Source organism: Hemitrygon akajei, chromosome 32 (genome assembly GCF_048418815.1).
Source record: "Hemitrygon akajei chromosome 32, sHemAka1.3, whole genome shotgun sequence".
NCBI lineage: Eukaryota > Metazoa > Chordata > Chondrichthyes > Myliobatiformes > Dasyatidae > Hemitrygon > Hemitrygon akajei.
Window position 1 is genome coordinate 36,384,960 of NC_133155.1, and position 26,374 is coordinate 36,411,333.

General features: G+C 45.8%; 1 pseudogene; it reads left to right on the forward strand.

The window, feature by feature from the left end:
• The first annotated feature begins 1,802 nt into the window (after window positions 1–1,802).
• On the forward strand, window positions 1,803–12,342 carry LOC140719761 (C-reactive protein-like; annotated as a pseudogene).
• Window positions 12,343–26,374: the final 14,032 nt, after the last annotated feature.

Genomic DNA, 26,374 nt, shown 5'->3' on the forward strand with positions numbered 1-26,374 from the left:
AAATGCATTTATCTTTTGCTCAAGATGTCCTTTTGGGTTGACTAGACATATTTTAGAGCAATATTTGCCTTGGAAGCCTTTCCCGCATATTTCTGTGCATGAGGAAGTAACTAAATGTGATGGATTCTCAGCTGGCTCCTGGCCATGCTCTGCAGTGTGTGTGCTGGAACCAGTGGTAGCCAAGGTGGGACCCTGAATGAAGTGCTGATATGTGCTGGTCGCTGTTGCACGCATTGCAGTGTGTGGGAGCATTACGATCTTTTGCTTGGTGTGATGTTGAAGCACAATATTTGAAACATTGAGTGCTCCTTTAGAAAGCATCTTTGGTCTGCAAGTGGATTTTCTCTGAACCCTCTGCATTTCCTGAATGGTAAAGGTTTCCTATGGACAGGGCATTTCTATTGAGGCTCATGAGAGTTTTCTTCTGCAGTTTTGTTGACGTAATAGGGTTCTGGTTTTCCATGCTCTTGCTGGAGATCTCTCTTTGAATGACCTGTTACCGGAACTGGAAAGCATAAAAGTAGGGACATTTGGCATTTCTGTGTGGCAACAGGCAAATTGCACAAAGAATGAAAATGGCTGATAGTGGACATGATGTTTCATTTTATTCTTGAACTCTTCAGTTATCCACTTTCCTGCATATTCACTTGTTTCTCCACTATAGCATTTATTTCTCTTGCTCTGTCCATGAAACTCAGTCCTTGTCAGTAACCCTCAGTTTTTGTTACTTGCAGTTCCAACAGATCTTCAAGCTCCTAGAGCTAAAACAGCTTGACAAGAGAATCTTTCTTCAGTAGACTCAATCATTTTCCAAAGCTCTCTGATTACCTCTGGAGAGCCATAGCCTTTGTCCAGCCTCTGCCACAGTACTTGTGAACCCTGAGCTGTATTATTAATGTGAACTGACCGAACCCTTCTCGCACGTAGCAGTGATTCCCCACCAAGCCATTTACTGAGGAGGTCGAGCTCTTCGCTGGGTTTGAGATTTAGACCTTCCAGGACAGATAACCAGCAGATTGATTGTCAAGCTGTTTTCGTCCTGCTGCAACTTGATCGTGATGAGTCAGATACCAAGCCACATCTAATGCACCTGTGGCTCCTGAATGAGTGTCCTGAGTTGTGGAGACTGGTTTGCCAGATGTGTGTCCTGGGATGGATGGAAGTTCAGTCTGTCCATGTCAGTGCAGATGGGATTGGCATTAGTAGCAACTCTTCACTGAGGTCTTTGCTGTGGTGGGACTGCAGAAGGGGGTGTTGTGGTCTTTGCTGCTGTAGACCTTGACTGTCAATACCTGGACACTGTGTCAGACATAGTGGTTGAGCTCTCCTTGTTGAGCTGGAGCACTGACTTCAAACAGCCAAAATGCATTTGGACATACTCTTTAGTAAGATGTTTGGCTGTTGTGATGGCAAAGCATGACTGGGGTTAGTCTGGAGTGTGGATGCTTCCCAGGCAATCACTGTGTAAAGATTCTTCTTCTGGACAATGGATTTGATCATAAGAGTTCAATTTCAACTGACAGACAAAATTGCCCAGTGGTAGTTTAAAATGCTTCACTTTGTCAACCTGCCCACTTATCAATCCCTATTCAGATGTTTCATATTTATTTCACTGAATTAAAAAAAAGCAATGTCTTGTTAGCTAATTTTGTAATATTTCATCTCTTGTAAGCTTCTGCATTCCTGGCAATTCTCAGGTGCTGACTGATAACGTAGTGCTGATGTGAACACTGAGGCCAGTGCCAGTTCTCTGAGTATTGAACGGCAGCAGAGTTTGCTCCACCCCTCAGTTCCTCCCTACAGTTGACTGACCGAGCTCAGCAGAATATAAATTCCAGCCGTTCGTGCCCAGGGTACTGGATGCACCTGAAGTGAGGCTGGCCCGTTGGAGACGGATCACTGTGAGTACCAGAGGGACTATCTGGGTGTTGCTGACACACACGAATGGGAGTTAATTGGGGATGCTTTGTTTTAACAGGCTGGAGACAGGATGAATTACTTCATCCCCATTGTGTTCATGGTCTGCATTTACCTGCCGGGATCTGACAGTGCAGGTATGTATTCGTTCTGATATAAAATATTCCTGTGTGCAAACACCATTCAGGGTGCATCTTAGCACAGTGGTACTGAGGATCACGAGACATTGGAGCAGAATTAAACCATTCAGCACACCTATTCTGCTCTGTTACTCCATCATGGCTGATTTATTACCCCCTCAACCCCATTCTCCAGGCTTCTCCCCATGTGGGGCAGCAAATCCCAGATTCCATTCCCAATCTGACCTCATCTTGTGGTCCTCAGATTCCAGGTTCTCCCCCAGCCGGTTAGATACTACAGGAATGGGACACACACATTTCAGACCCTTGGTGGGTGTGAACCAGTGTTCTGGATAAACTCATCAGCAGGAAATGTTATTTGGTAATTTGAGAGAAGATGTATTGTATCCTGATCAAATGCTGAAACAGTCACTTAATTGTCTTCAAACTTTCTGGTCAGAACCTGCTTCTTCAGGTTGATAAATGGATGGTACATAGAACAGTATAGTGCAGTAATCGGCCCTTCATCAGATCCACGGCTGATCTAAACTGATCACATCTGCCTGTGGAGGATGTGTATGTCTCTACTCCCTGCCTGTTGATGTGTCGGTCTGAATGCCTCTTAGCTTTGCTATTGTGTGTGTTCTATTTATTATAAATTACTATGATTGTACATTTAGATGGAGACGTAACATAAAGATTTTTACTACTCATGTATGTGAAAGATGGAAGAAATATAGTCAATTCAATTCAATTCCCCTCACAGTGCATTCCTGGTATCCTACAGTCTGTGTAAGAAGAAAATCTGTCTCACAAATCTTTAAACTTTCTCCCTCTTACATTAAACCTTGGCCCCTTAGTATTTGGCATTTAAACCTGCAAAGCAGACTCTGAATATCTACACTATTTATACCTCTCTTGATTTGACTGACTTGTCAGGAATCTTCTCAGCCTTCTTCAATCTTCTTCAATCCATTTTTCTTTAACTCTTCCTCCTGCTGAATAGTTTCCAACTCAGGTAACATTTAAGTTAACCTCTTCTGCACTTTCTCCAAAGATCCCACAGCCTTTCAAATAGGACAGCTGGGAATTATGGATTAGTTTGCCCCTGGTCTTTACCCCTCACCCATTGTGACAGAATGTTCTGCTGATCCAGTATTGATTTGGATAGAGTCGGTCACAGCTGATGACCTTGGTTGGATGTTTAAAATGACACCATGGTGAAGTGTTATTTCCTCATGACAGACTATCAGCTACAGTCAAACCTCAGGGAACTGGACGGAATTCATTGGTCTGATCTGGAAACTGACCATGTGACAGGAACAGAGTGGGGATAATGAGCAGGTGTGAAGCAGGCAGTAAAAGTAAAGACATCTCCCACCCCAGACATTCTCCCTACCCCTCTCCCACCCCAGACATTCTCTTCCCCTCTCCCACCCCAGACATTCTCTCTTCCCCTCTCCCACCCCAGACATTCTCCCTACCCCTCTCCCACCCCAGACATTCTCTTCCCCTCTCCCACACCAGACTTTCTCTCTTCCCCTCTCCCACCCCAGACATTCTCTTCCCCTCTCCCACCCCAGACATTCTCTCTTCCCCTCTCCCACCCCAGACATTCTCCCTACCCCTCTCCCACCCCAGACATTCTCTCTTCCCCTCTCCCACCCCATTCTCTCTCCCACCCCATTCTCTCTCCCCCTCTCCCACCCCAGACATTCTCTCTACCCCTCTCCCATTCCAGACATTCTCTTTACCCCTCTCCCACCCCAGACATTCTCTCTTCCCCTCTCCTGACAGGCAGAAGATATAAAAGCCCAAGAGCACGACCACCAGGCTCAAGGACAGCTTCTATTCTGCTGTGATAAGACTATCAAACAGTTCCCTACCATAATACAACAGACTCCTGACTTTATAATGTCCATCATCGTGGCCCTTGAGTGTCTTATTGTTACCTGTACTGCACTCTCTCTGTAACCATATAACCATATAACAATCACAGCACGGAAACAGGCCATTCTGGCCCTCTTAGTCCGTGCCGAACTCTTAATCTCACCTAGTCCCACCTACCCGCACTCAGCCCATAACCCTCCACTCCTTTCCTGTCCATATACCTATCCAATTTTACCTTAAATGACACAACTGAACTGGCCTCTACTACTTCTACAGGAAGCTCATTCCACACAGCTATCACTCTCTGAGTAAAGAAATACCCCCTCGTGTTTCCCTTAAACTTTTGCCCCCTAACTCTCAAATCATGTCCTCTCGTTTGAATCTCCCCTACTCTCAATGGAAACAGCCTATTCACGTCAACTCTATCTATCCCTCTCAACATTTTAAATACCTCGATCAAATCCCCCCTCAACCTTCTATGCTCCAATGAATAGAGACCTAACTTGTTCAACCTTTCTCTGTAACTTAAGTGCTGAAACCCAGGTAACATCCTAGTAAATCGTCTCTGCACTCTCTCTAATTTATTGATATCTTTCCTATAATTCGGTGACCAGAACTGTACACAATATTCCAAATTTGGCCTTACCAATGCCTTGTACAATTTTAACATTACATCCCAACTTCTGTACTCAATGCTCTGATTTATAAAGGCCAGCGTTCCAAAAGCCTTCTTCACCACCCTATCTACATGAGACTCCACCTTCAGGGAACTATGCACTGTTATTCCTAGATCTCTCTGTTCTACTGCATTCCTCAATGCCCTACCATTTACCCTGTATGTTCTATTTGGATTATTCCTGCCAAAATGTAGAACCTCACACTTCTCAGCATTAAACTCCATCTGCCAACGTTCAGCCCATTCTTCTAACCGGCATAAATCTCCCTGCAAGCTTTGAAAACCCACCTCATTATCCACAACACCTCCTACCTTAGTATCATCGGCATACTTACTAATCCAATTTACCACCCCATCATCCAGATCATTTATGTATATTACAAACAACATTGGGCCCAAAACAGATCCCTGAGGCACCCCGCTAGTCACCGGCCTCCATCCCGATAAACAATTATCCACCACTACTCTCTGGCATCTCCCATCTAGCCACTGTTGAATCCTTAACTCTCAACTCATGTCCTTAACTGTTATACTTAATTCTGCATTGAGTTATTGTTTGATCTTGTTCTACCTCAACTGATGAATTGCTATGTAGGGACAGTATAAAACACAGTGAACCTCAGTACATGTGACAGTAGTAAGCTAATTTATCAATTTACAAATGACTCTGCCATCCAGAAGAAGAAGGGAAGTGAAGAGTGGGCTGAAAGATGGCAGATGGAGTTTAATGCTGATAAGTGTGAGGCGCTACAGTTTGGTAGGACTAATCAAACTAGGACATACATGGTAAATAGTAGGGCATTGAGGAATGCAGTAGAACAGAGTGAATTAGGAATAATGGTGCATAGTTCCCTGAAGGTGGAATCTCATGTGGATAGGGTGGTGAAGAAAGCTTTTGGTATGCTGGCCTTTATAAATCAGAGTATTGAGTATAGGAGTTGGGATGTAATGTTAAATTTGTACAAGGCATTGGTGAGGCCAAATTTGGAGTATTGTGTACAGTTCTGGTCACCAAATTATCGGAAGGATGTCAACAAAATAGAGAGAGTACAGAGAAGATTTACTAGAATGTTACCTGGGTTACAGAGAAAGGCTGAACAAGTTAGGTCTTTATTCTTTGGAGAGTAGATGGTTGAGGGGGGACTTGATAGAGGTATTTAAAATTATGAGGGGGATAGATAGAGTTGACGTGGATAGGCTTTTTTCCATTGAGAGTAGGGGAGATTCAAACAAGAGGACATGAGTTGAGAGTTAAGGGTCAAAAGTTTAGGGGTTTAGAGAGAGTGGAATGGGTCAAGTTGTTTTATGGGAAGGATGTAATAGAGAAATGGAGGTCATTTAAGGGTGAAATTATGAGGGTACAGAATCTTTATGTTCCTGTTCGGTTGAAAGGAAAGGTTAAAGGTTTGAAAGCGCCATGGTTTTCAAGGGATATTAGAAACTTGGTTCGAAAAAAGAGGGATGTCTACAATAGATATAGGCAGCATGGAGTAAAGGAATTGCTCGAGGAATATAAAGAATGTAAAAGGAAACTTAAGAAAGAGATTAGAAAAGCTAAAAGAAGTTACGAGTTTGGTTTGGCAAATAAGGTGGAAGTAAATCCGAAAGGCTTCTACAGTTATATTAAAAGCAAGAGGATAGTGAGGGATAAAATTGGTCCCTTAGAGAATCAGGGTGGTCAGCTATGTGTGGAGCCGAGGGAGATGGGAGAGATTTTGAACGATTTCTTCTCTTCGGTATTCACTAAGGAGAAGGATATTGAATGGTGTAAGGTGTGGGAAACAAGTAAGGAAGTTATGGAACCTATGACAATTAAAGAGGAGGAAGTACTGGCGCTTTTAAGAAATTTAAAAGTGGATAAATCTCCGGGTCCTGACCGGATATTCCCCAGGACCTTGAGGGAAGTTTGTGTAGAGATAGCAGGAGCTCTGACGGAGATCTTTCAGATGTCATTAGAAACAGGGATTGTGCCGGAGGATTGGCGTATTGCTCATGTGGTTCCATTGTTTAAAAAGGGTTCTAGAAGTAAGCCTGGCAATTATAGACCTGTCAGTTTGACATCAGTGGTGGGTAAATTAATGGAAAGTATTCTTAGAGATAGTATTTATAATTATCTGGATAGACAGGATCTGATTAGGAGTAGCCAGCATGGATTTGTGCGTGGAAGGTCATGTTTGACAAACCTTATTGAATTTTTTGAAGTAGTTACGAGGAATGTTGACGAGGGTAAGGCAGTGGATGTAGTCTATATGGACTTCAGCAAGGCCTTTGACAAAGTTCCACATGGAAGGTTAGTTAAGAAGGTTCAGTCGTTAGGTATTAATGCTGGAGTAATAAAATGGATTCAACAGTGGCTAGATGGGAGATGCCAGAGAGTAGTGGTGGATAATTGTTTATCGGGATGGAGGCCGGTGACTAGCGGGGTGCCTCAGGGATCTGTTTTGGGCCCAATGTTGTTTGTAATATACATAAATGATCTGGATGATGGGGTGGTAAATTGGATTAGTAAGTATGCCGATGATACTAAGGTAGGAGGTGTTGTGGATAATGAGGTGGGTTTTCAAAGCTTGCAGGGAGATTTATGCCGGTTAGAAGAATGGGCTGAACGTTGGCAGATGGAGTTTAATGCTGAGAAGTGTGAGGTTCTACATTTTGGCAGGAATAATCCAAATAGAACATACAGGGTAAATGGTAGGGCATTGAGGAATGCAGTGGAACAGAGAGATCTAGGAATAATTTCCTGAAGGTGGAGTCTCATGTAGATAGGGTGGTGAAGAAGGCTTTTGGAACGCTGGCCTTTATAAATCAGAGCATTGAGTACAGAAGTTGGGATGTAATGTTAAAATTGTACAAGGCATTGGTAAGGCCAAATTTGGAATATTGTGTACAGTTCTGGTCACCGAATTATAGGAAAGATATCAATAAATTAGAGAGAGTGCAGAGACGATTTACTAGGATGTTACCTGGGTTTCAGCACTTAAGTTACAGAGAAAGGTTGAACAAGTTAGGTCTCTATTCATTGGAGCGTAGAAGGTTGAGGGGGGATTTGATCGAGGTATTTAAAATGTTGAGAGGGATAGATAGAGTTGACGTGAATAGGCTGTTTCCATTGAGAGTAGGGGAGATTCAAACGAGAGGACATGATTTGAGAGTTAGGGGGCAAAAGTTTAAGGGAAACACGAGGGGGTATTTCTTTACTCAGAGAGTGATAGCTGTGTGGAATGAGCTTCCTGTAGAAGTAGTAGAGGCCAGTTCAGTTGTGTCATTTAAGGTAAAATTGGATAGGTATATGGATAGGAAAGGAGTGGAGGGTTATGGGCTGAGTGCGGGTAGGTGGGACTAGGTGAGATTAAGAGTTCGGCACGGACTAGGAGGGCCGGAATGGCCTGTTTCCGTGCTGTGATTGTTATATGTTATATGTTATATGTTATATGGGTAACACGAGGGGGAACTTCTTTACACAGAGAGTGGTAGCTGTGTGGAATGAGCTACCAGTAGAAGTGCTAGAGGCAGGTTTGATCTTGTCATTAAAAAAAAAATTGGATAGGTAAATGGACAGGAAAGGAATGGAGGGTTATGGGCTGAGTGCTTGTCGGTGGGATTAGGTGAGAGTAAGCGTTTGGCACGGACTAGAAGGGCGGAGATGGCCTGTTTCTGTGTTGTAATTGTTATGTGGTTATATGGTTACATGTGAGCACCCTCAGCTCCCAGACCCCACAATCCCCTTTGGGCTTCCTCCACCATCACTGGGTCAGAGTCATTCCCAGTGGAAGGGGTTCCTGCCGGCTACTCTCACCCGGTTTACCGGCCTGTTGAAATGGTGTACCGGAGAGTTGCTGCTGTGGCATGCAAAGAGCTACTTGGTGCCACAGTTGTGAACCGAGTGTCTGGTGGGGCCGACGGAGAGTGAGCTGGTGTGACAAGCCTGTCAGTGTGTACTGTACTACACTCTCTCTGTAACTTCAACTCAGTCACAATGGTGCAATGTACTGTCATAATGTTAATAATAAATTGTTAATAAATGGTTAAAGACTACATTTGCAGCACGTAACCGCCCACACTGGACCCCCTACAATTCACCTACTGACAGAACCCGTCTATCGATGACACCATAGCCACACCACTACACACTGTCTTCCCTCACCTGGAGAAGAGGGATGCACGGATTAGAATGCTGTTCAGCTTTCAACACTATAATTCCCTCCATACTTGACAAGAAGCTCAACCAGTCTTGAGCAGCTGGATCCTGGACTTCCTATCAGATTGCTGACAAGTGGTAAGGATGGGCTCCCTCATCTCTGCCCCTCTGACCCTCAACACAGGTGCCCCCCGGTATTGTGTTCTGGGTCCCTTCCTCTACTCGACTGTCCTGCCACACACAGCTCAATCTGCTGATCAGATTTACAGATGACACGACACTGATCGGCCTTATCTCTAGTGGTGATGAGACAGCCTACAGAGGAGAGGTTAACACCCTGACACAATGGTGCCAGGACAACAACCTCTCCCTCAAAATCCGAAAATCAAAAAAGCTGATTGTGGATTACAGGAGGAACAGAGTCAGGCTCACCCTGATCAATATCAATGGGACTGGAGTTGAGAGGTGAGTAGTTTCAAATCCCTGGGTATACTCATCACCAAAGTTCCCATCTGGACTGTAAGTGCCGGCTGTATGGCAAAAAAGGTACAACAGTGTTTCGTCCATCTCAGGCGACTGAAGAAGTTCAGTATGGGCCCCAAATCCTCAAGACCTTCTACGGGGTCCCATTGACAGCATCCTGACTGGCTGCATCACTGCCTGGTATGGGATCAGCACCAACCTTGATCGCTGGGCACTGCAGAGAGTGGTACGGACAGCCCAGATCATCTGTGGATGAGAACTTCCCTCCATTGGGGACATTTACACCAGCAGGTGCAATGGGGGGTGCTAGAAGATCATGGGGTACACCATTCACCCCAACCATAAATTGTTTCAGCTGCTTCCGTCCAGCAAACGGCACCACAGCATTAAAGACAGGACCAAAAGGCTCTGAGACAGATTTTTAACAGAGTTTTACTCCCTCACGCCCTGGGATGGATGTAAGATTTAAATAAATTCAAATTCACATTCAAATAATAATGTTGCCAGGTTTGACACAGGCAAATGAACATAACCCCCATTGTTTTACATTTGCCTGATGGAAATGACAATGTCTCACAGTCACTTCACTTTGCAAACCATATTTCTCAGCATCCAGCCCCTGCTATGGCCAGAAACCTGTGCTTTGTAGACAATCACGAGGAAATCTGCAAATGCTGGAAATTCAAACGACACACACAATATGCTGGTGGAACACAGCAGGCCAGGCAGCATCTATACTCCTGACGAAGGAGTCCTGACCAAGGGTCTCGGCCCGAAACGTCGACAGTGCTTCTCCTTATAGATGCTGCCTGGCCTGCTGCGTTACACCAGGATTTTGTGTGTGTTCTCTGTAGACAATGCTGTTTGCAAAGCTGTCCTTTTAACTCCAGACTGTCTACTGCTTGCAATTTACATTAAGAACTCTAGACTGTTTCCATTTTGAATTAATAATCTGCTATATTCACATAATTTCTTATTTTCAGAATAATCTCTGACATATAAAGCAATTGGGACTTGGGTGCTAATGGGGCAGTTTTCTGAAACAAACACCAGTGACGTCCAGGACTGCGAGCATTTTATGTTCCAGGGACAACTGTTCAGGATTGTGATGGAGAACTTGCCTTGTGTGCTAATGACTGGGACACCTAGCTAGGGACTGCTGGAAAAGACAGAGGGGTAAAGGAGATGATGTCCTCTCAGGCCATGGCTGGAGGTAGGGGGGATCTAATAAGGGAAGAAGGTTGAACAGGAGGGGAACATTTAATGTGAATTATAATCAAGATCAGCACAATACTGTGGGCTGAATGGCCTATCCAGAGCTGTTCTGTTCTATGTTCACATCCCTAAATTGTCTTCTGTTTGGTTGATGCAAACAAGAACATCTCAGTGCCCAGGTGTTTCTGGAGATACTTTGCAAGGACATCGGGGCTGGGTACAAGTTCATGGTGTCGGAATTCAATGATCAGGCCATTTGTGGGTGCCCCACTGGTTCTGATTAACATCCCAGTAATATACCAGTCCAGTAATACTTACTACTTCATGTGGCCATGAAATCCAGCCAAGTACACATCACAAACAACTCCTGCTTCGAGTAAAGAGATTTGTTCTTTCTGACAGTGTCCCACCTCACAAACACAGACCATTGGTGACATTTCAAACTGTGACTTAACCACATCTAACTCTTTATGTTTTACAGGTCTGGTAGGGAAATCGCTGATATTTGAAAAGGAATCAAGCGACAGCTATGTCAGAGTTTTCCCATCGTCTTTCACCAATTTAACCGCCTTTACTGTCTGCCTCAGGGCAGCCTCTGAATTGACCCGCGGTCACACTTTATTCTCCTATGCAACGTCGAGGTATCACAATGAACTGTGGATTTGGTACACAGCTAATGGACGCATTATTCTGTATTTAAACAGTTATGTCGCTGGGTTTTCCCTTCCAAAAATGGATGCCTTGCTGAGACACATCTGTGTTTGGTTACCATCTGGGTAAATGGGAAACGCTCTCTACAGAAGATTGGTGGAAAGGGTTATGTTGTGCAAGGTTCTGGTCAGGTGATTCTTGGTCAGGATCAGGACAGTGTTGGAGGAGGTTTTGATCAATCTCAGTCCTTTGTTGGGGAGATAACTGATGTTAACATGTGGGATTTTGTGCTTGAAACCAGCGAGATTGAGAGGGCAAATGAGGGATGTTTCTGTACCGGAGGCAACATCATCAACTGGGGAACAACTTCCCACGTATCAGGAGGGACGGTGACAATCAAGGACAATAATGACTGCATATTTTAGTGCCTTGGCTACAAAAGGATACAAATGTTCACAGGGAGCACTTTCTCCCCAAGGCAATCTTACTGAATATGACCTTTCATTCCGATCTTTTCTCTCTAAATCAGATGATCAGTAGATATAGTGAAGTTGATTCTCGAATAAAGGGCTGTTCATGTCTGGGTAAGGGACCACTCAGTGAGTCCTTCCAGTTGCTGATCGACCCTCACTGACTGGGGAATGGCTTCAGACTCAGTGTAGAAGAGTCTCGCTCATTCTCTGTCACACGTTGGGAGTTGGATGGGGTGCAGAGAGCAATGAAGGATGTTTACAGGGATCAGATGTAAACTCCAGAGTACTATCCCACTCACTGAGCCTCATTTAACATGAGGAAATTACAACAACTGCTCAGGACAGACGAGGCCTCCCTCTTTAACCAGACTCCTCTCCTCATCCTTTCTGCTGGCCCCTTCCTCAGATCCCACTGGGAATAGTTCATCCCGGTTAAAAGGTGCACCAGCACAGAGCAGTGGCAGGGACATTTTCTGCCCTCACCCTGACACCCACAGGCAGACAATGAAGTGTCTGGGGCAGGGGTGGTGATGGTGATGGGCAGACATGGACTCTGGGGAAATCCCAGTGGTGGAAGGTGACTTTGTTTGTGCTGATGGGAATTATTATTCTCTCTCTCTCTCTCTCTCTCTCTCTCTCTCTCTCGCTCTCGCTCTCTCACATTGTTTGTTACACCAGGCTTTGGAAAGCTCACAGAATGTACTGTGCCACATGTGACTGGGATTAAACTGTAACACTGCTGTTTTTCAGCTGAGTAAATTAGCATCAAAACAAAAATTATCTTGTGTGTGGTAATTACTCTGTGTGTGTGTCTGTGTGTGTTGGTGCGGCCAGTGGAGCGGGAGCAAGGACTGCTCGAGGTTGACAGACGACCGGAGATCGGAGGATCAGCCATTGTAGATAGGCCGAGACCGTTGGACCTACCTGGACAGTACCTGAGGAGGAAGGTAAAGCTGCGCAGACGCAGGCGACGTCAGTAGCGAGTGCGGGGTTTAAAAAGAGGCCCACTTTCAGGAGCTTGTGTGGGAGCAGAGTGCTGGGCTTTGGCTCAGCGGGCTTCGGCGCAAGAGGACTTCGGTGAGAGGAAATCAGTGAGCCTGAGTACGTGCTTGCTGAGGTAAAAAGGTAAGGGCAGTAGGTTCTTTTTTCATTTATTCTGACTAATCTGGGATCAGGTAATGGAGGAGATGGTTAGAGCAGTGGTGTGCTCCGTATGCAGTATGTGGGAGGTCAGGGTCAACACAGTTGTCCCTGATGACCACACCTGCAATAGGTGCATCCAGCTGCAGCTCCTATCAGACCGAGTTAGGGAATTGGAGCAGGAGCTGGATGAACTACGGATCATTCGGGAGGCAGAGGCAGAGATAGATAAGAGTTATCGGGAGGTAGTCACACCAAAAAGACAGGAGGTAGGCAAATGGGTGACAGTCAAGAGAGGCAGGGGGAGCAGACAGAGAGAGAAGAGCACCCCTGTGGCCGTTCCCATCAAAAATAAGTATACCGTTTTGGATACTGTTGGTGGGGATGACCTACCAGGAAAAAGTTGCAGTGGTCCTGTCTCTGGCACTGAGGTTGGACCCTCGACTAGGAAGGGGAGGAGGGAAGAGAAGAGAGCGGTAGTGATACGGGATTCTATAGTCAGTGGGGCGGATAGGAGATTTTGTGGGGAAGATCAGGAGTCTCGGATGGTATGTTGCTTCCCTGGTGCTGGGGTCCGAGACATCTCAGATCAGGTGCAGGTTATTCTCGAGAGGGAGAGCAAGAATCCAGATGTTCTGGTCCATGTAGGGACCAACGACGTGGGTAGGATGAGTGAGGGGGTCCTGCGTAGAGAGTTCAGGGAGTTAGGTGCGAAGCTGAAGAGCAGGACCTCCAGGGTAACAATCTCAGGATTGCTACCTGTGCCACGTGCGAGTGAGGCAAGGAACAGAAGGATTATACAAATTAATATGTGGTTGAGAGGATGGTGCAGGAGGGAGGGCTTCAGGTTTTTAGATAATTGGGCTTTGTTCCAGGAAAGTTGGGATCTGTTCCGAAGGGACGGTTTACACCTGAACTGGAGCGGTACTAACATTCTCCCAGGGAAGTTTGCTAGTCCTTCTTGGTGGGCTTTAAACTAAATTTACAGGGGGCAGGGATCCAGAATGTGAGAGAGGATAGCAAGATGAAGAATAAAGGACAGGTGGGGACTACACGGTTCTGGAATATTAAGTGTGTAGTAGAGAAAGGTGAGGTGGAACAAATGATGAGGAGGACACATGTACAGAGGGATGGTCTGACGGAACATGGAGTTAACTGTGTTGAAAGAATAAGTAAATTTAGGAAGTACAACAAAATTCTAGGGGCGTATAGCCCGATGGGAGTTCGGGGAGCTGGGTTAAGCACAATAGGCAGCGATTCAAACAGAGAGAGGAGAAATGGGCTAAAAATTCTATATCTGAATCCACGAAGTGTCAGAAATAAGGCGGATGAGCTTGAAGCTCAGGTGCGAATGGGTAACTATGATGTTATTGGGATAATGGAGACATGGCTGCAGGGAGATCAGACCTGGGAAATGAATGTACAAGGGTATACGTGCTATCGTAGGGACAGAAATGTGGGCAGAGGGGGTGGGGTGGCCCTGTTGGTGAGGAATGAGATTCAGTCCTTTGCACGGGGGGACATAGGATCAGGAGAAGTAGAGTCTGTGTGGATAGACCTGAGAAACAGTAAGGGCAAAAGGACCCTAATGGGTGTTGTCTACAGGCCACCAAACAGTAGCATGGATATTGGGTGCAAGTTGAATAGGGAGTTAACATTGGCATGTGGCAAAGGTAATGTTGCAGTAGTTATGGGAGATTTCAACATGCAGGTGAACTGGGAGAATCAGGTTGGTGCTGGACCCCAGGAGAGGGAGTTTGTAGAGTGCCTACGGGATGCATTCTTGAAACAGCTTGACCAGGGACAAGGCTATTCTGGATTTAGTGTTATGTAATGAACAGTATTTGATAAGCGATCTTGAAGTAAAGGAGCCATTAGGAGGTAGTGATCATAATATGATAAGTTTTTATCTGCAATTTGAGAAGGATAAGGGCAGCTCGGAGGTGTCAGTGTTGCAGTTGATCAAAGGAGACTATGGAGCCATGAGGGAGGAGCTGGCCAAAGTTAACTGGATGGATATCCTAGCAGAAAAGACAGTGGAACAGCAATGGCAGGTATTCTTGGGAATGATGCACAAGGTGCCAAATCAGTTCATCCCCCGAAGAAGGAAGGATTCAAAGGGGGGAAAGGGGCCACAGTGGTTGACAAAGGAAGTCAGAGATTGCATAACATTAAAAAAAAAGGAAATATGACAGAGCTAAGGTGAGTGGGAGGACAGATGATTGGGAAATTTTTAAGGAACAACAGAACTTAACTAAAAAGGCAATACGGGGAGAAAAAATGAGGTACGAATGCAAGCTAGCCAGGAATATAAAGGAGGATAGCAAAAGCTTTTTTAGGTATGTGAAGAGAAAGAAGATAGTTAAGAACAATGTTGTGCCCTTGAAGAATGAATTGGGTGAAATTGTTATGGGAAACATAGAAATGGCAGAAGAATTTAATAAGTACTTTAGATCTGTTTTCACTAAGGAAGACACAAGCAATCTCCCAGATGTATGGATGGGCCAAGGACATAGGGTAACAGAGGAAATGAAACAGATTGACATAAGGAAGGAAACAGTGATGATTAGACTGATGGGACTGAAGGCTGACAAATCCCCAGGTCCAGATGGTCTGCATCCTAGGGTACTAAAGGAGGTGGCCCTGGAAATTGCGGATGCCTTGGTAATCATTTTCCAATGTTCCTTAGATTCAGGATCAGTTCCTGAGGATTGGAGAATGGCTAATGTTATCCCACTTTTTAAGAAAGGAGGGAGGGAGAAAACAGAGAACTATCGACCTGTCAGCCTAACATCAGTAGTGGGGAAGATGCTAGAGTCCAATATTAAAGATGAAATAGTGGCATATCTAGATAGCAGTGATAGGATTGGTCCGAGCCAACATGGATTTACCAAGGGTAAATCATGCTTGACTAATCTGTTGGAGTTTTTCGAGGATGTAACCAGGAAGTTAGACGGGGGAGATCCAGTGGATATAGTGTACCTCGATTTTCAGAAGGCATTTGATAAGGTCCCACATAGGAGATTGGTGGGTAAAATCAAAGCTCATGGCATTGGGGGGAAGATATTGACATGGATAGAAAACTGGTTGGCAGATAGAAAGCAAAGGGTAGCAGTGAATGGGTGTTTCTCGGAATGGCAGGTGGTGACTAGTGGGGTGCCACAGGGCTCGGTATTGGGACCACAGCTGTTTACGATTTACATCAACGATTTAGATGAAGGCATTGAGAATAACATCAGCAAGTTTGCTGATGATACTAAGCTGGGTGGCAGTGTGACATGTGATGAGGATGTTAGGAGAATTCAGGGTGACTTGGATAGGCTGGGTGAGTGGGCATATACTTGGCAGATGACATCTAATGTGAGGTTATCCACTTTGGGAGTAAGAACAGGAAGGCAGATTATTATCTGAATGGTGTAAAGTTAGGTAAGAGAGAAATACAAAGAGATCTCGGAGTCCTTGTTCATCAGTCACTGAAGGTGAATGAGCAAGTGCAGCAGGCAGTGAAGAAGGCTAAAGGAATGTTAGCCTTTATTACAAAGGGAATTGAGTACAAGAGCAAGGAAATCCTCTTGCATTTGTACAGGGCCCTGGTGAGACCACACCTGGAGTATTGTGTACAGTTTTGGTCTCCAGGGTTAAGGAAGGACATCCTGGCTATAGAGGAAGTGCAGCGTAGATTCACAAGGTTAATTCCTGGGATGTCCGGACTGTCTTACGCAGAGAGGTTAGAGAGACTGGGCTTGTACATGCTGGAATTAAGGAGATTGAGAGGGGATCTGATTGAAACATATAAGATTATTAAGGGATTGGACAAGATAGAGGCAGGAAATATGTTCCAGATGCTGGGAGAGTCCAGTACCAGAGTGCATGGTTTGAGAATAAGGAGTAGGTCATTTAGGACAGAGTTAAGGAAAAACTTCTTCTCCCAGAGAGTTGTGGGGGTCTGAAATGCTCTGCCTCAGAAGGCAGTGGAGGCCAATTCTCTGGATGCTTTCAGGAAGGAGCTAGATAGGTATCTTATGGATAGGGGAAACAAGGGATATGGGGACAAGGAAGGAACCGGGTATTGATAGGAATTGATCAGCCATGATCTCAGAATGGCGGAGCAGGCTCGAAGGGCCGAATGGTCTACTTCTGCACCTATTGTCTAGTGTGTGTGTGTGTGTGTGTGTGTGTGTGTGTGTGTGTGTGTGTGTGTGTGTGTGTGTGTGTGTGTGTGTGTGTGTGTGTGTGTGTGTGTGTGTGGTCGGTCTTTGGTGAAAGCTCAGCTCACTCTCAGTTCCCATCATTAAATCAACACAAAAGACCATAAGACATAGGAACAGAATTGGGCTATTCACCCCATCAAACCTGCTCCACCATTCCATTATGGGTGATTTTTTATTCCTCTCAACCCCACTCTCCTGTCGTCTCCCCATAAGCTTTGATGCTCTTACTAATCAAGATCCTATCAATCCAACCTTTTAATAATAGATTATTAGATTAGATTAGATTTAGCTTTGTTGTCATTGTGCCGAGTACAGATACAAAGCCAATGAAATGCAGTTAGCATCTAGAAAACAGTAACGCCTATGGGAATGACATCCAGAACTGTGAAATACAACAACCAACAAGCCACATTGAGCTTGTATGTGGTAAAAACAGAAGGACCCCAGCATTGTGGGGTTGATGGAGAAGATCCTGAGAGGTAAGACTTATGAGCACTTGGAGAAGTATAATATGATTAGGAATAGTCAGCATGACTTTGTCAAGGGCAAGTTGTACCTTACGAGCCTGGCTGAATTTTTTGAGGATGTGACTATACGCATTGATGAAGGAAGAGCAGTAGATGTAGTGTATATGGATTTCAGCAAGGCATTTGATAAAGTACCCCATGCAAGGCTTATTGAGAAAGTAAGGAGGCATGGGATCCAAGGGGACATTGCTTTGTGGATCCAAAATGGCTTGCCCACAGAAGGCAAAGAGTGGTTATAGACGGGTCATGTTCTGCATGGAGGTCAGTCAGTGGAGTGTCTCAGGGTTCTTTTCTGGGACCCTTACTCTTCATGACTTTTATAAATGACCTGGATGAGGAAGTGGAGGGATGGGTTAGTAAGTTTGCAGATGACACAGATGTGGAAGTGTTGTGGATAGTGAGGAGTTCTGTCAGAGGTTACAGCAGGACATTGATAGGATGCAAAACTGTGCTGAGAAGTGGCAGATGGAGTTCAACCCAGATAACTCTGAAGTGGTTCATTTTAGTAGGTAAAATATGATGGCAGAATATAGCATTAATGGTAAGACTCTTGGCAGTTTGGAGGTTCAGAGGGATCTTGGGGTTCAAGTCCATAGGACATTCAAAGCAGCTGCGCAGGTTGACTCTGTGTATTGGCCTTCATCAATCGTGGAATTGAATTTAGGATCTGAAAAGTAATATTGCAGCTCTATAGGACCCTGGTCAGACCCCACTTGGAGTACTGTGCTCAGTTCTGGTCGCCTCACTATAGGAAGGATGTGGAAGCCATAGAAAGGGTGCAGAGGAGATTTACAAGGATGTTACCTGGATTGGGGAGCATGCCTTCTGAGAATCGGTTGAGTGAACTCAGCCTTTTCTCCTTGGAGTGACGGAGGATGAGATGTGACCTGATAGAGGTGTATAAGATGATGAGAAGCATTGATCATGTAGATGGTCAGAGTCTTTTCCCAGGGCTAAAATGGTTGCCACAAGAGGACACAGGTTTAAGGTGTTGGGGAGCAGGATTAGAGGAGATAGATAGATAGATAGATAGATAGATAGATAGATAGATACTTTATTCATCCCCATGGGGAAATTCAACATTTTTTCCAATGTCCCATACACTTGTTGTAGCAAAAACTCATTACATACAATACTTAACTCAGTAATAATATGATATGCATCTAAATCACTAACTCAAAAAGCATTAATAATAGCTTTAAAAAAAGTTCTTAAGTCCTGGCAGTTGAATTGTAAAGCCTAATGGCATTGGGGAGTATTGAACTCTTCATCCTGTCTGAGGAGCATTGCATCGACAGTAACCTGTCGCTGAAACTGCTTCTCTGTCTCTGGATGGTGCTATGTAGAGGATGTTCAGGGTTTTCCATAATTGACCGTAGCCTACTCAGCGCCCTTCGCTCAGCTACCGATGTTAAACTCTCCAGTACTTTGCCCACGACAGAGCCCGCCTTCCTTATCAGCTTATTAAGACGTGAGGCGTCCTTCTTCTTAATGCTTCCTCCCCAACACGCCACCACAAAGAAGAGGGCGCTCTCAACAACTGACCTATAGAACATCTTCAGCATCTCACTGCAGACATTGAATGACGCCAACCTTCTAAGGAAGTACAGTCGACTCTGTGCCTTCCTGCACAAGGCATCTGTGTTGGCAGTCCAGTCTAGCTTCTCGTCCAACTGTACTCCCAGATACTTGTAGGTCTTAACCTGCTCCACACATTCTCCATTAATGATCACTGGCTCCATATGAGGCCTAGATCTCCTAAAGTCCACCACCATCTCCTTGGTCTTGGTGACATTGAGACGCAGGTAGTTTGAGTTGCACCATATCACAAAGTCCTGTATCAGTTTCCTATACTCCTCCTCCTGTCCATTCCTGACACACCCCACTATTGCCGTGTCATCAGCGAACTTCTGCACATGGCAGGACTCCGAGTTATATTGGAAGTCAGATGTGTACAGGGTGAACAGGACCGGAGAGAGTACGGTTCCCTGTGGCGCTCCTGTGCTGCTGACCACTGTGTCAGACCTACAGTCATGGGTATGATGTCAGGGGTATGTTTTTTACGCAGAGAGTGATGAGTGCGTGGAATGGGTTGTCGGCAACAGTGGTGGAGGTAGATACGATATGGTCTTTTAAGAGACTTTTGAACAGGTACATGGAGCTTAGAAAAATAGAGGGCTATAGGTAAGCCTAGTAATTTCTAAGGTAGGAACATGTTCATCACAACTTTGTGGGCTGAAGGGCCTGTATAGTGCTGTAGATTTTCTATGTTTCTATATTTCTATGTGATTGGCTAGGACAACCACAACTTGATTGGAGATCCACTCTCCATTTGCATGCCACATCCCCTGCAATGAGGCCATCTGAAAGTGAATTCAGAAAGGTACTGGATGATGCCACAACTGTCTCCATTCCAAGCACCAATGGAGGACAAACAGGTACTAGAGCCGATCTCTGTGCCTCTGGTTGCAAGCCATGTTGGACCAAGGAAGGACCATGCAGCTCAGAGGAAGCAGGAAAGTGAGGAAAGCACTGGTCCAAATGCAACTGTTATTGTAGGCAACATGTCTGAGAAAGCTCCTGAAGCGTCACTCAAGACAGTTACATGTGAAATGAGTTTTGCTTTAAGCTGGAAGAGAATTCAATGAGCTTCAAGAAAGTTGCAAACATTCGGCTTTTCTGAGTATAAAGAACCAGAATCTCCTCTGTGTGCATTCTGTTTATTGCATTAACTTGAAATGGGAGACAAAATCCACTTGTAAAGATCAAGGCCCAATGGATCAATAGATGGCCAAAAAGAAAGGAGTCAATGGAGGTCAAGGAAACAGAGGATCTGTCAAAAGATGTTGTGGATGTGGAAACCAGAAGGAGAGATCAGATCGTAAAGGGAGAAATAGAAGGATTAATAATTGAATACTCCTGTGAACTAAATCACTTTCCCAACAGCAAGATGCACAAACGAGAAGAAAAAGGAAGGAAGAGATGGAGAGAAGGAATGTGAGAAAGGAAAAGGAATCAAATTAAATCCAGAGAGAGAAAAGGAGTCCAGAACTGCCAGAGCCACTTCCTGCCGTCTCAGAGTCAACTCCGACAGCCAACACAGAGGAGGCCCCAGAACCTGAGATTGTATTCATGGCCATGAGTCTCACGTCCCAGAGTGATCCTCCTTGTCTGGAAAGACGTTATCCCACAAGAGTAAAAAATCCTCCACAGTGATTAAATCTTTAAGACTGATAGGGACAATGTAAAAGTTACTATGCTGTGGATGTCTGTACATACTGGCTGTGCTACACAATATATTGTGTATATAGATTGTAGATGCAGTCTATATTGAGATGGAGTTTAAAGCTAAGCAGGAGGAGTGTTGTGCATTTAATATTTTAGTTATATTTGAATAATCTTGTATATATATTGGCCAATTGAGCATTTTTAGTCATTTAAATAATTCATTACAGGTTCCGTGTAAAAATGTGTTAATTGCATACATCATCACGTTACCATGTGATATGTGTGTGCCTCGTTTAAAGCAAAGACAAAATCACACCCGTATTTTGACTCCCTGTGTCTTCCTTTCAAATAATTTAATGTTTTATGTTACAGAACATATCACCAAGTAAGCAACATCTACTGAATCTGCTTTGTCCATCCTGCCTATTATTTCCTGAAAGAATTTTAAGTGTAACCCCTTGGGTCGCCTCAGGCTCGCTCAGCTCGTTCTCGTCTAGGGGGAGCAGCCTTCGGCCCCGCCAAACTGGGTAATCAGCTGGTGTGGATGCTGTGTGATGTCCCCACCTCGCCAAAGAACAGACAGGACACCATATGTGATTAAATGATTACAATTTATAAAGATTACTATAACTAAGTGATTAATAACAATACAGTATATAGGAAGGAAAAGAAAATAAAGAAAAGGCGCCAAACTTATCGAAGTCCAAACCACTTCGGGCACAACCGTTGGAGCTCAATTACTGAAGTCTTCTGGCCACCATTCAATCCCCTCCAAACTCCTCGACTCGCAGCTCAGGACCACCCGAAGTGGTCAACCAAGCACATCTATCTTAGTCTCCAGTTCTCGCTGAACCACCTGGCCTCAGACCCCCGCCCAGTTTACAGCATCGCGTCCTCTCTCTCTCACCCCCTCGCGCCGACTCCCCCAAAATGCCCGCCAACAATAGCTTACAGACTCAGAAGAAAGAACAACATTAATCCCCATTGGTTAACAAAGGAATACAATTCTCGTTATCAGTAAATTTGAACCCAAACAAGCTTCCAGCACTCATAACTAAGCAGCTTCCTACTTTTAACAAAACAAAGAAGCCATTTTGATTAACATATGCAGTAACAAAGAAAAAGAAGAAACCCTCTTTACATAAGAAATTTGCCAGGCAAGATTTCCCCTGAAATAAAGGTACTGACTTTGCCCTATTTTATTATGTGCCTCCCAGTACCCCAACACATCATCGTTAGTAATAGACCCTGTACTGTATGGATCTGTTTCTTTTAGAGCAATGACTCCCCTTAGCACTACTCATGGATGATAACTTATCCATGGGCATTGATTTGTGGTTTCTGCACACACGCATTCTGCTGTTCTCTCTCCCTCTCTGCAATAGGAATAAACCTGTTAAAGCCACCTCCACATGTGTGCTTTTATTTAATGGACACTTACTGAACAGACACAACAAATTGGTGAGGAGTACGAACCTGAACGTCTGCAGATATCACCAGTTGCACTGACAGTTACGAGATTCGGAGGAAGGGAGAGAGACAGTGAGAGAAAAGAGCTCAACAGTGGGGAGATGGTTGTCACGGATACAAACAAAGGGATGCAGGGGTAACAGTGCACGGTAGACAGTGAGAGACACACAACTAGCAAAGGTAAAGTGAAAACATTATGACAATGTCCTTAGTTGGGAAAGCTGAGGAATATGATAGGGCTTATGAGGACTGGGAATCGTACATCGAGAGGGTTGAACTGTATTGTAACATGGACGACATGGATGAGGAAAAGAAAGCCTGCACGCTTCTTAGCTTAATGGGTGCTGAGACGTACAGGATCTTATGCAGCGCAGTAACTCCTGAAAAGTCAGCAAGCAATACAAATGAGAAGTTGTTTGGGAAGGGTATTGGTAAACTCAAAGGCATGACAGTCCGGATTAAACTGGATGAAGCAGCAACATTAAGATTCCATAAAACATGTTATGGAAGATAGAGGCAGGAAATATGTTCCAGATGCTGGGAGAGTCCAGTACCAGAGGGCATGGTTTGAGAATAAGGGGTAGGTCATTTAGGACAGAGTTAAGGAAAAACTTCTTCTCCCAGAGAGTTGTGGGGGTCTGGAATGCACTGCCTCGGAAGGTAGTGGAGCCAGTTCTCTGGATGCTTTCAAGAAGGAGCTAGATAGGTATCTTATGGATAGGGGAATCAAGGGATATGGGGACAAGGCAGGAACCGGGTATTGATAGTAGATGATCAGCCATGATCTCAGAATGGCGGTGCAGGCTCGAAGGGCCGAATGGTCTACTTCTGCACCTATTGTCTATTGTCTATTGTGCCTTACGCACTACATTCTAAAGTGGATGATGAATTGCAGAGCTTGGAGGCGTCTGGCATTCTCTCCAAGGTGGAGTGAAGCAACTGGGCCATGACCATTGTCCCAGTGATGAAGAAAGGGAAGCCTGGAGCTGCTGGAGTATGCAGGGACCCCGGAGTGAGCATCAACCCTGTGCTGCGTACTATACAGCATCTCCTGCCATGAATAGAAGACATTCTTGCTTCTTTGGCAGGAAGGGAGAGGTTTTCAGAGATTGACTTGTCACAAGCCTATCTGCAAATGGAGATTGAGGAGTTAAGTAGGAAGCTCCTCACAATCAACACTCAGAAGGGAATGTTCCAGTGTAATCATCTCAACTTTGGCATCGCATCAGCTCCATCAGTTTGGCAAAGAGTGCTCCAAGATATCCCAGGGACACAATGTTACCTTGATGGCATCATTGACTCTGGCAAGAATGGTGAAGAGCAGCTCCAGAATCTTGGTGAAGTGCTTCCTAGCTGAGTGAGTATGGACGGCCCGCAGAGAGAGAAATGTGAGCTTTTCAAGAATAAAATCTCATACTGTGGACAAGTCATCGACAAGCATGGCTGGCATACGTCACGAGAGAAGACTGAAGCAGTGCTACAGGCAGCAAAAGCAGAAAATGTGTCATAACTCCTGTCATCCTCGGGCCTGGGAAACTACTACCATCAGTTTCTCCCAAACATTGCTACAGTGCTGCATCCATTGAATGTACTGTTACAAAGTGGGAAAGTGGGTCAGAAAGATTTGAAAGAGCATTCAGGAAAACAAGGAGATTGATGCACCATCAATAACTCTGAGACGTGGGTTAAGGTAGGCTTTTATTGGCTGGAAGAAAGCACAAGCAGCAAGTGACCATCACACGACATCCTGGAGACTGAGGAAGGGTCTGTGGCTCCAAGCGCCTTTACACCGGGGTCTGTGGGAGGAGCCACTGGAGCAGTCAGCAGGGGGGTGTGTCCAGACAGGTATATGTAGTTCACCACATTCACCCCCCCTTTGTTTTAAAAGAGAGTCCCCATGGGGCGAAGTTTCTTACAAGTATATTTACAGGTTAAGTCTATCAGGTTGTCGAATCTGTTGCTGCGATCTACGTAGCACCGGCTGTGATTGCACAGGTGCCGGTGGTGGTGATTCCACAGGTGCCGGAGGTTGTGCTGGTTCTGGCCTGACTGGAGGTGTCAGCCCACTAGGCGTCAGTGATCCCTCACGCGCGTGCGAGGCGCCTGGTATATGCGTGTGCAAGGCGCCCGGTATGAGAGTGTCGTGAGGAGTCTGTGTAGGGCTTGGTGTGCGTAGTGTCACCTCGGGTACAGGGTTCATAGTTACCGTGGAGTGTACGGGGTAGTGGTCTGCTGCTCCTGCGGGCGCCAGGTCACGGACAGAGACTGTGTCCTCCCGCCCATCAGGTAAGACCATGTAGGCATACTGGGGGTTCACTTGTAGTAGGTGAACCCTCTCGACCAGCGGGGAGTATTTATTGCTCCGTGCATGTTTCCAGAGCAGCACTGGCCCTGGGGATGTCAGCCAAGCCGGTAGGGTGGTCCCAGTGGCAGACTTCCTGGGAAAAGAAAAGAGGTGCTCATGAGAGGTGGCATTGGTGGACGTACATAACAGAGAGTGGATAGAGTGGAGTGCCTCAGGGAGGACCTCCTGCCATCGAGAGACCGGCAACCCCTTTGACTTAAGGGCTAAAAGTGTGGCCTTCCACACTGTGGCATTCTCCCTCTCCACTTGTCCATTTCCCCGGGGATTATAGCTCGTGGTCCTACTAGTAGCAATACCCCTAGTTAGCAGGTACTGGCGCAGCTCATCACTCATAAAGGAGGACCCTCTATCACTGGATATAGCAGGGATATCCGAACAGAGTGAAGAGCTGGCGCAGGGCTTTTATGACGGACGTGGCAGTGGTGTCGGGGCAGGGGATGGCAAAGGGGAACCGCGAGTACTCATTGATAATGTTGAGAAAGTAGACATTGTGGTCGGTGGAGGGAAGGGGGTCCTTAAAGTCAACACTCAGTCGCTCAAAGGGGCGGGTGGACTTGATAAGTTGTGCCTTGTCAGGACGGTAGAAGTACAGTTTCCACTCAGCTGAGACTTGGCAGTCCCTGGTCATCGTCCTGATGTCCTCAAGGGAGTAAGGCAGGTTCCGGGCTTTCACAAAATGGTACAATCGGGTGACCCCCGGGTGGCAAAGATGTGCATGGAGGGCGTATAGCTGGTCGAGCTGCGTGCTGGCACACGCTCCCCGGGATAGGGCATCAGGGGTCTCATTGAGCCTTCCAGGCCGGTACAGGATATCATAGTTGTAGGTGGAGAGTTCAATTCTCCACCGTAGTTGTAGGTGGAGAGTTCGATTCTCCACCGCAAAGTTTTATCATTTTTGATTTTGCCCCGCTGTTGGTTGCTGAACATGAACGCATCTGAGCGCTGGTCGGTCAGCAAGGTGAACCTTTTGCCGGTGAGATAGTGCCTCCAGTGCCTAATAGCTTCCACTATGGCCTGGGCTTCTTTCTCCACCGCGGAGTGCCGAATTTCAGAGCCTTGAAGGGTACAAGAAAAGAATGCTACTGGCCTGCCTGCCTGATTGAGGGTAGCAGCAAGCGCGAAATCGGAGGTGTCACTCTCTACTTGGAAGGGAATGGTCTCGTCCACCGCATGCATCGTTGCTTTGGCAATGACCCCTTTAATACAGGTGAAGGCCGCGCAGACCTCAGCAGAGAGGGGAAAAGTGGTAGACTTGACCAGGGGGCAGGCCTTGTCTGCGTAATGGGGGACCCATTGGGCGTAATAGGAAAAGAAGCCCAGACACCGTCTGAGGGTGGTGGGAAGAGGGAGTTCTAACAGGGGGCACATACGGTCGGGATCAGGGCCAATGACCCCGTTCTCCACGACATAACCAAGGATAGCGAGTCGGGTGGTTCTGAACACACACTTGTCCCTGTTATAAGTAAGGTTCAGGGCTTTGGCCACTTGGAAAAATCGTTGGAGGTTGGCATCGTGATCCGGCCAGTCGTGACCACAGATGGTGATGTTATCCAGGTAGGGAAACTGGTCCACCATCCGGTCCATTTCCCTCTGGAAGACAGAGACCCCATTTGTGACACCAAATGGGACGCGCAGGAAGTGATAGAGCCTGCCACCCGCCTCGAAGGCGGTGTAGGGGCGGTCCTCTGGGCGGATGGGGAGCTGATGGTAAGCGGATTTCAGGTCTATGGTCGAGTACACCTTGTACTGAGCTATCTGGTTGACCATATCCACGATGCGGGGTAGGGAGTACGCGTCAAGCTGCGTGAACCTATTGATGGTCTGGCTATAGTCCACAACCATCCTATTTTACTGCCCGGTCCGAACAACAA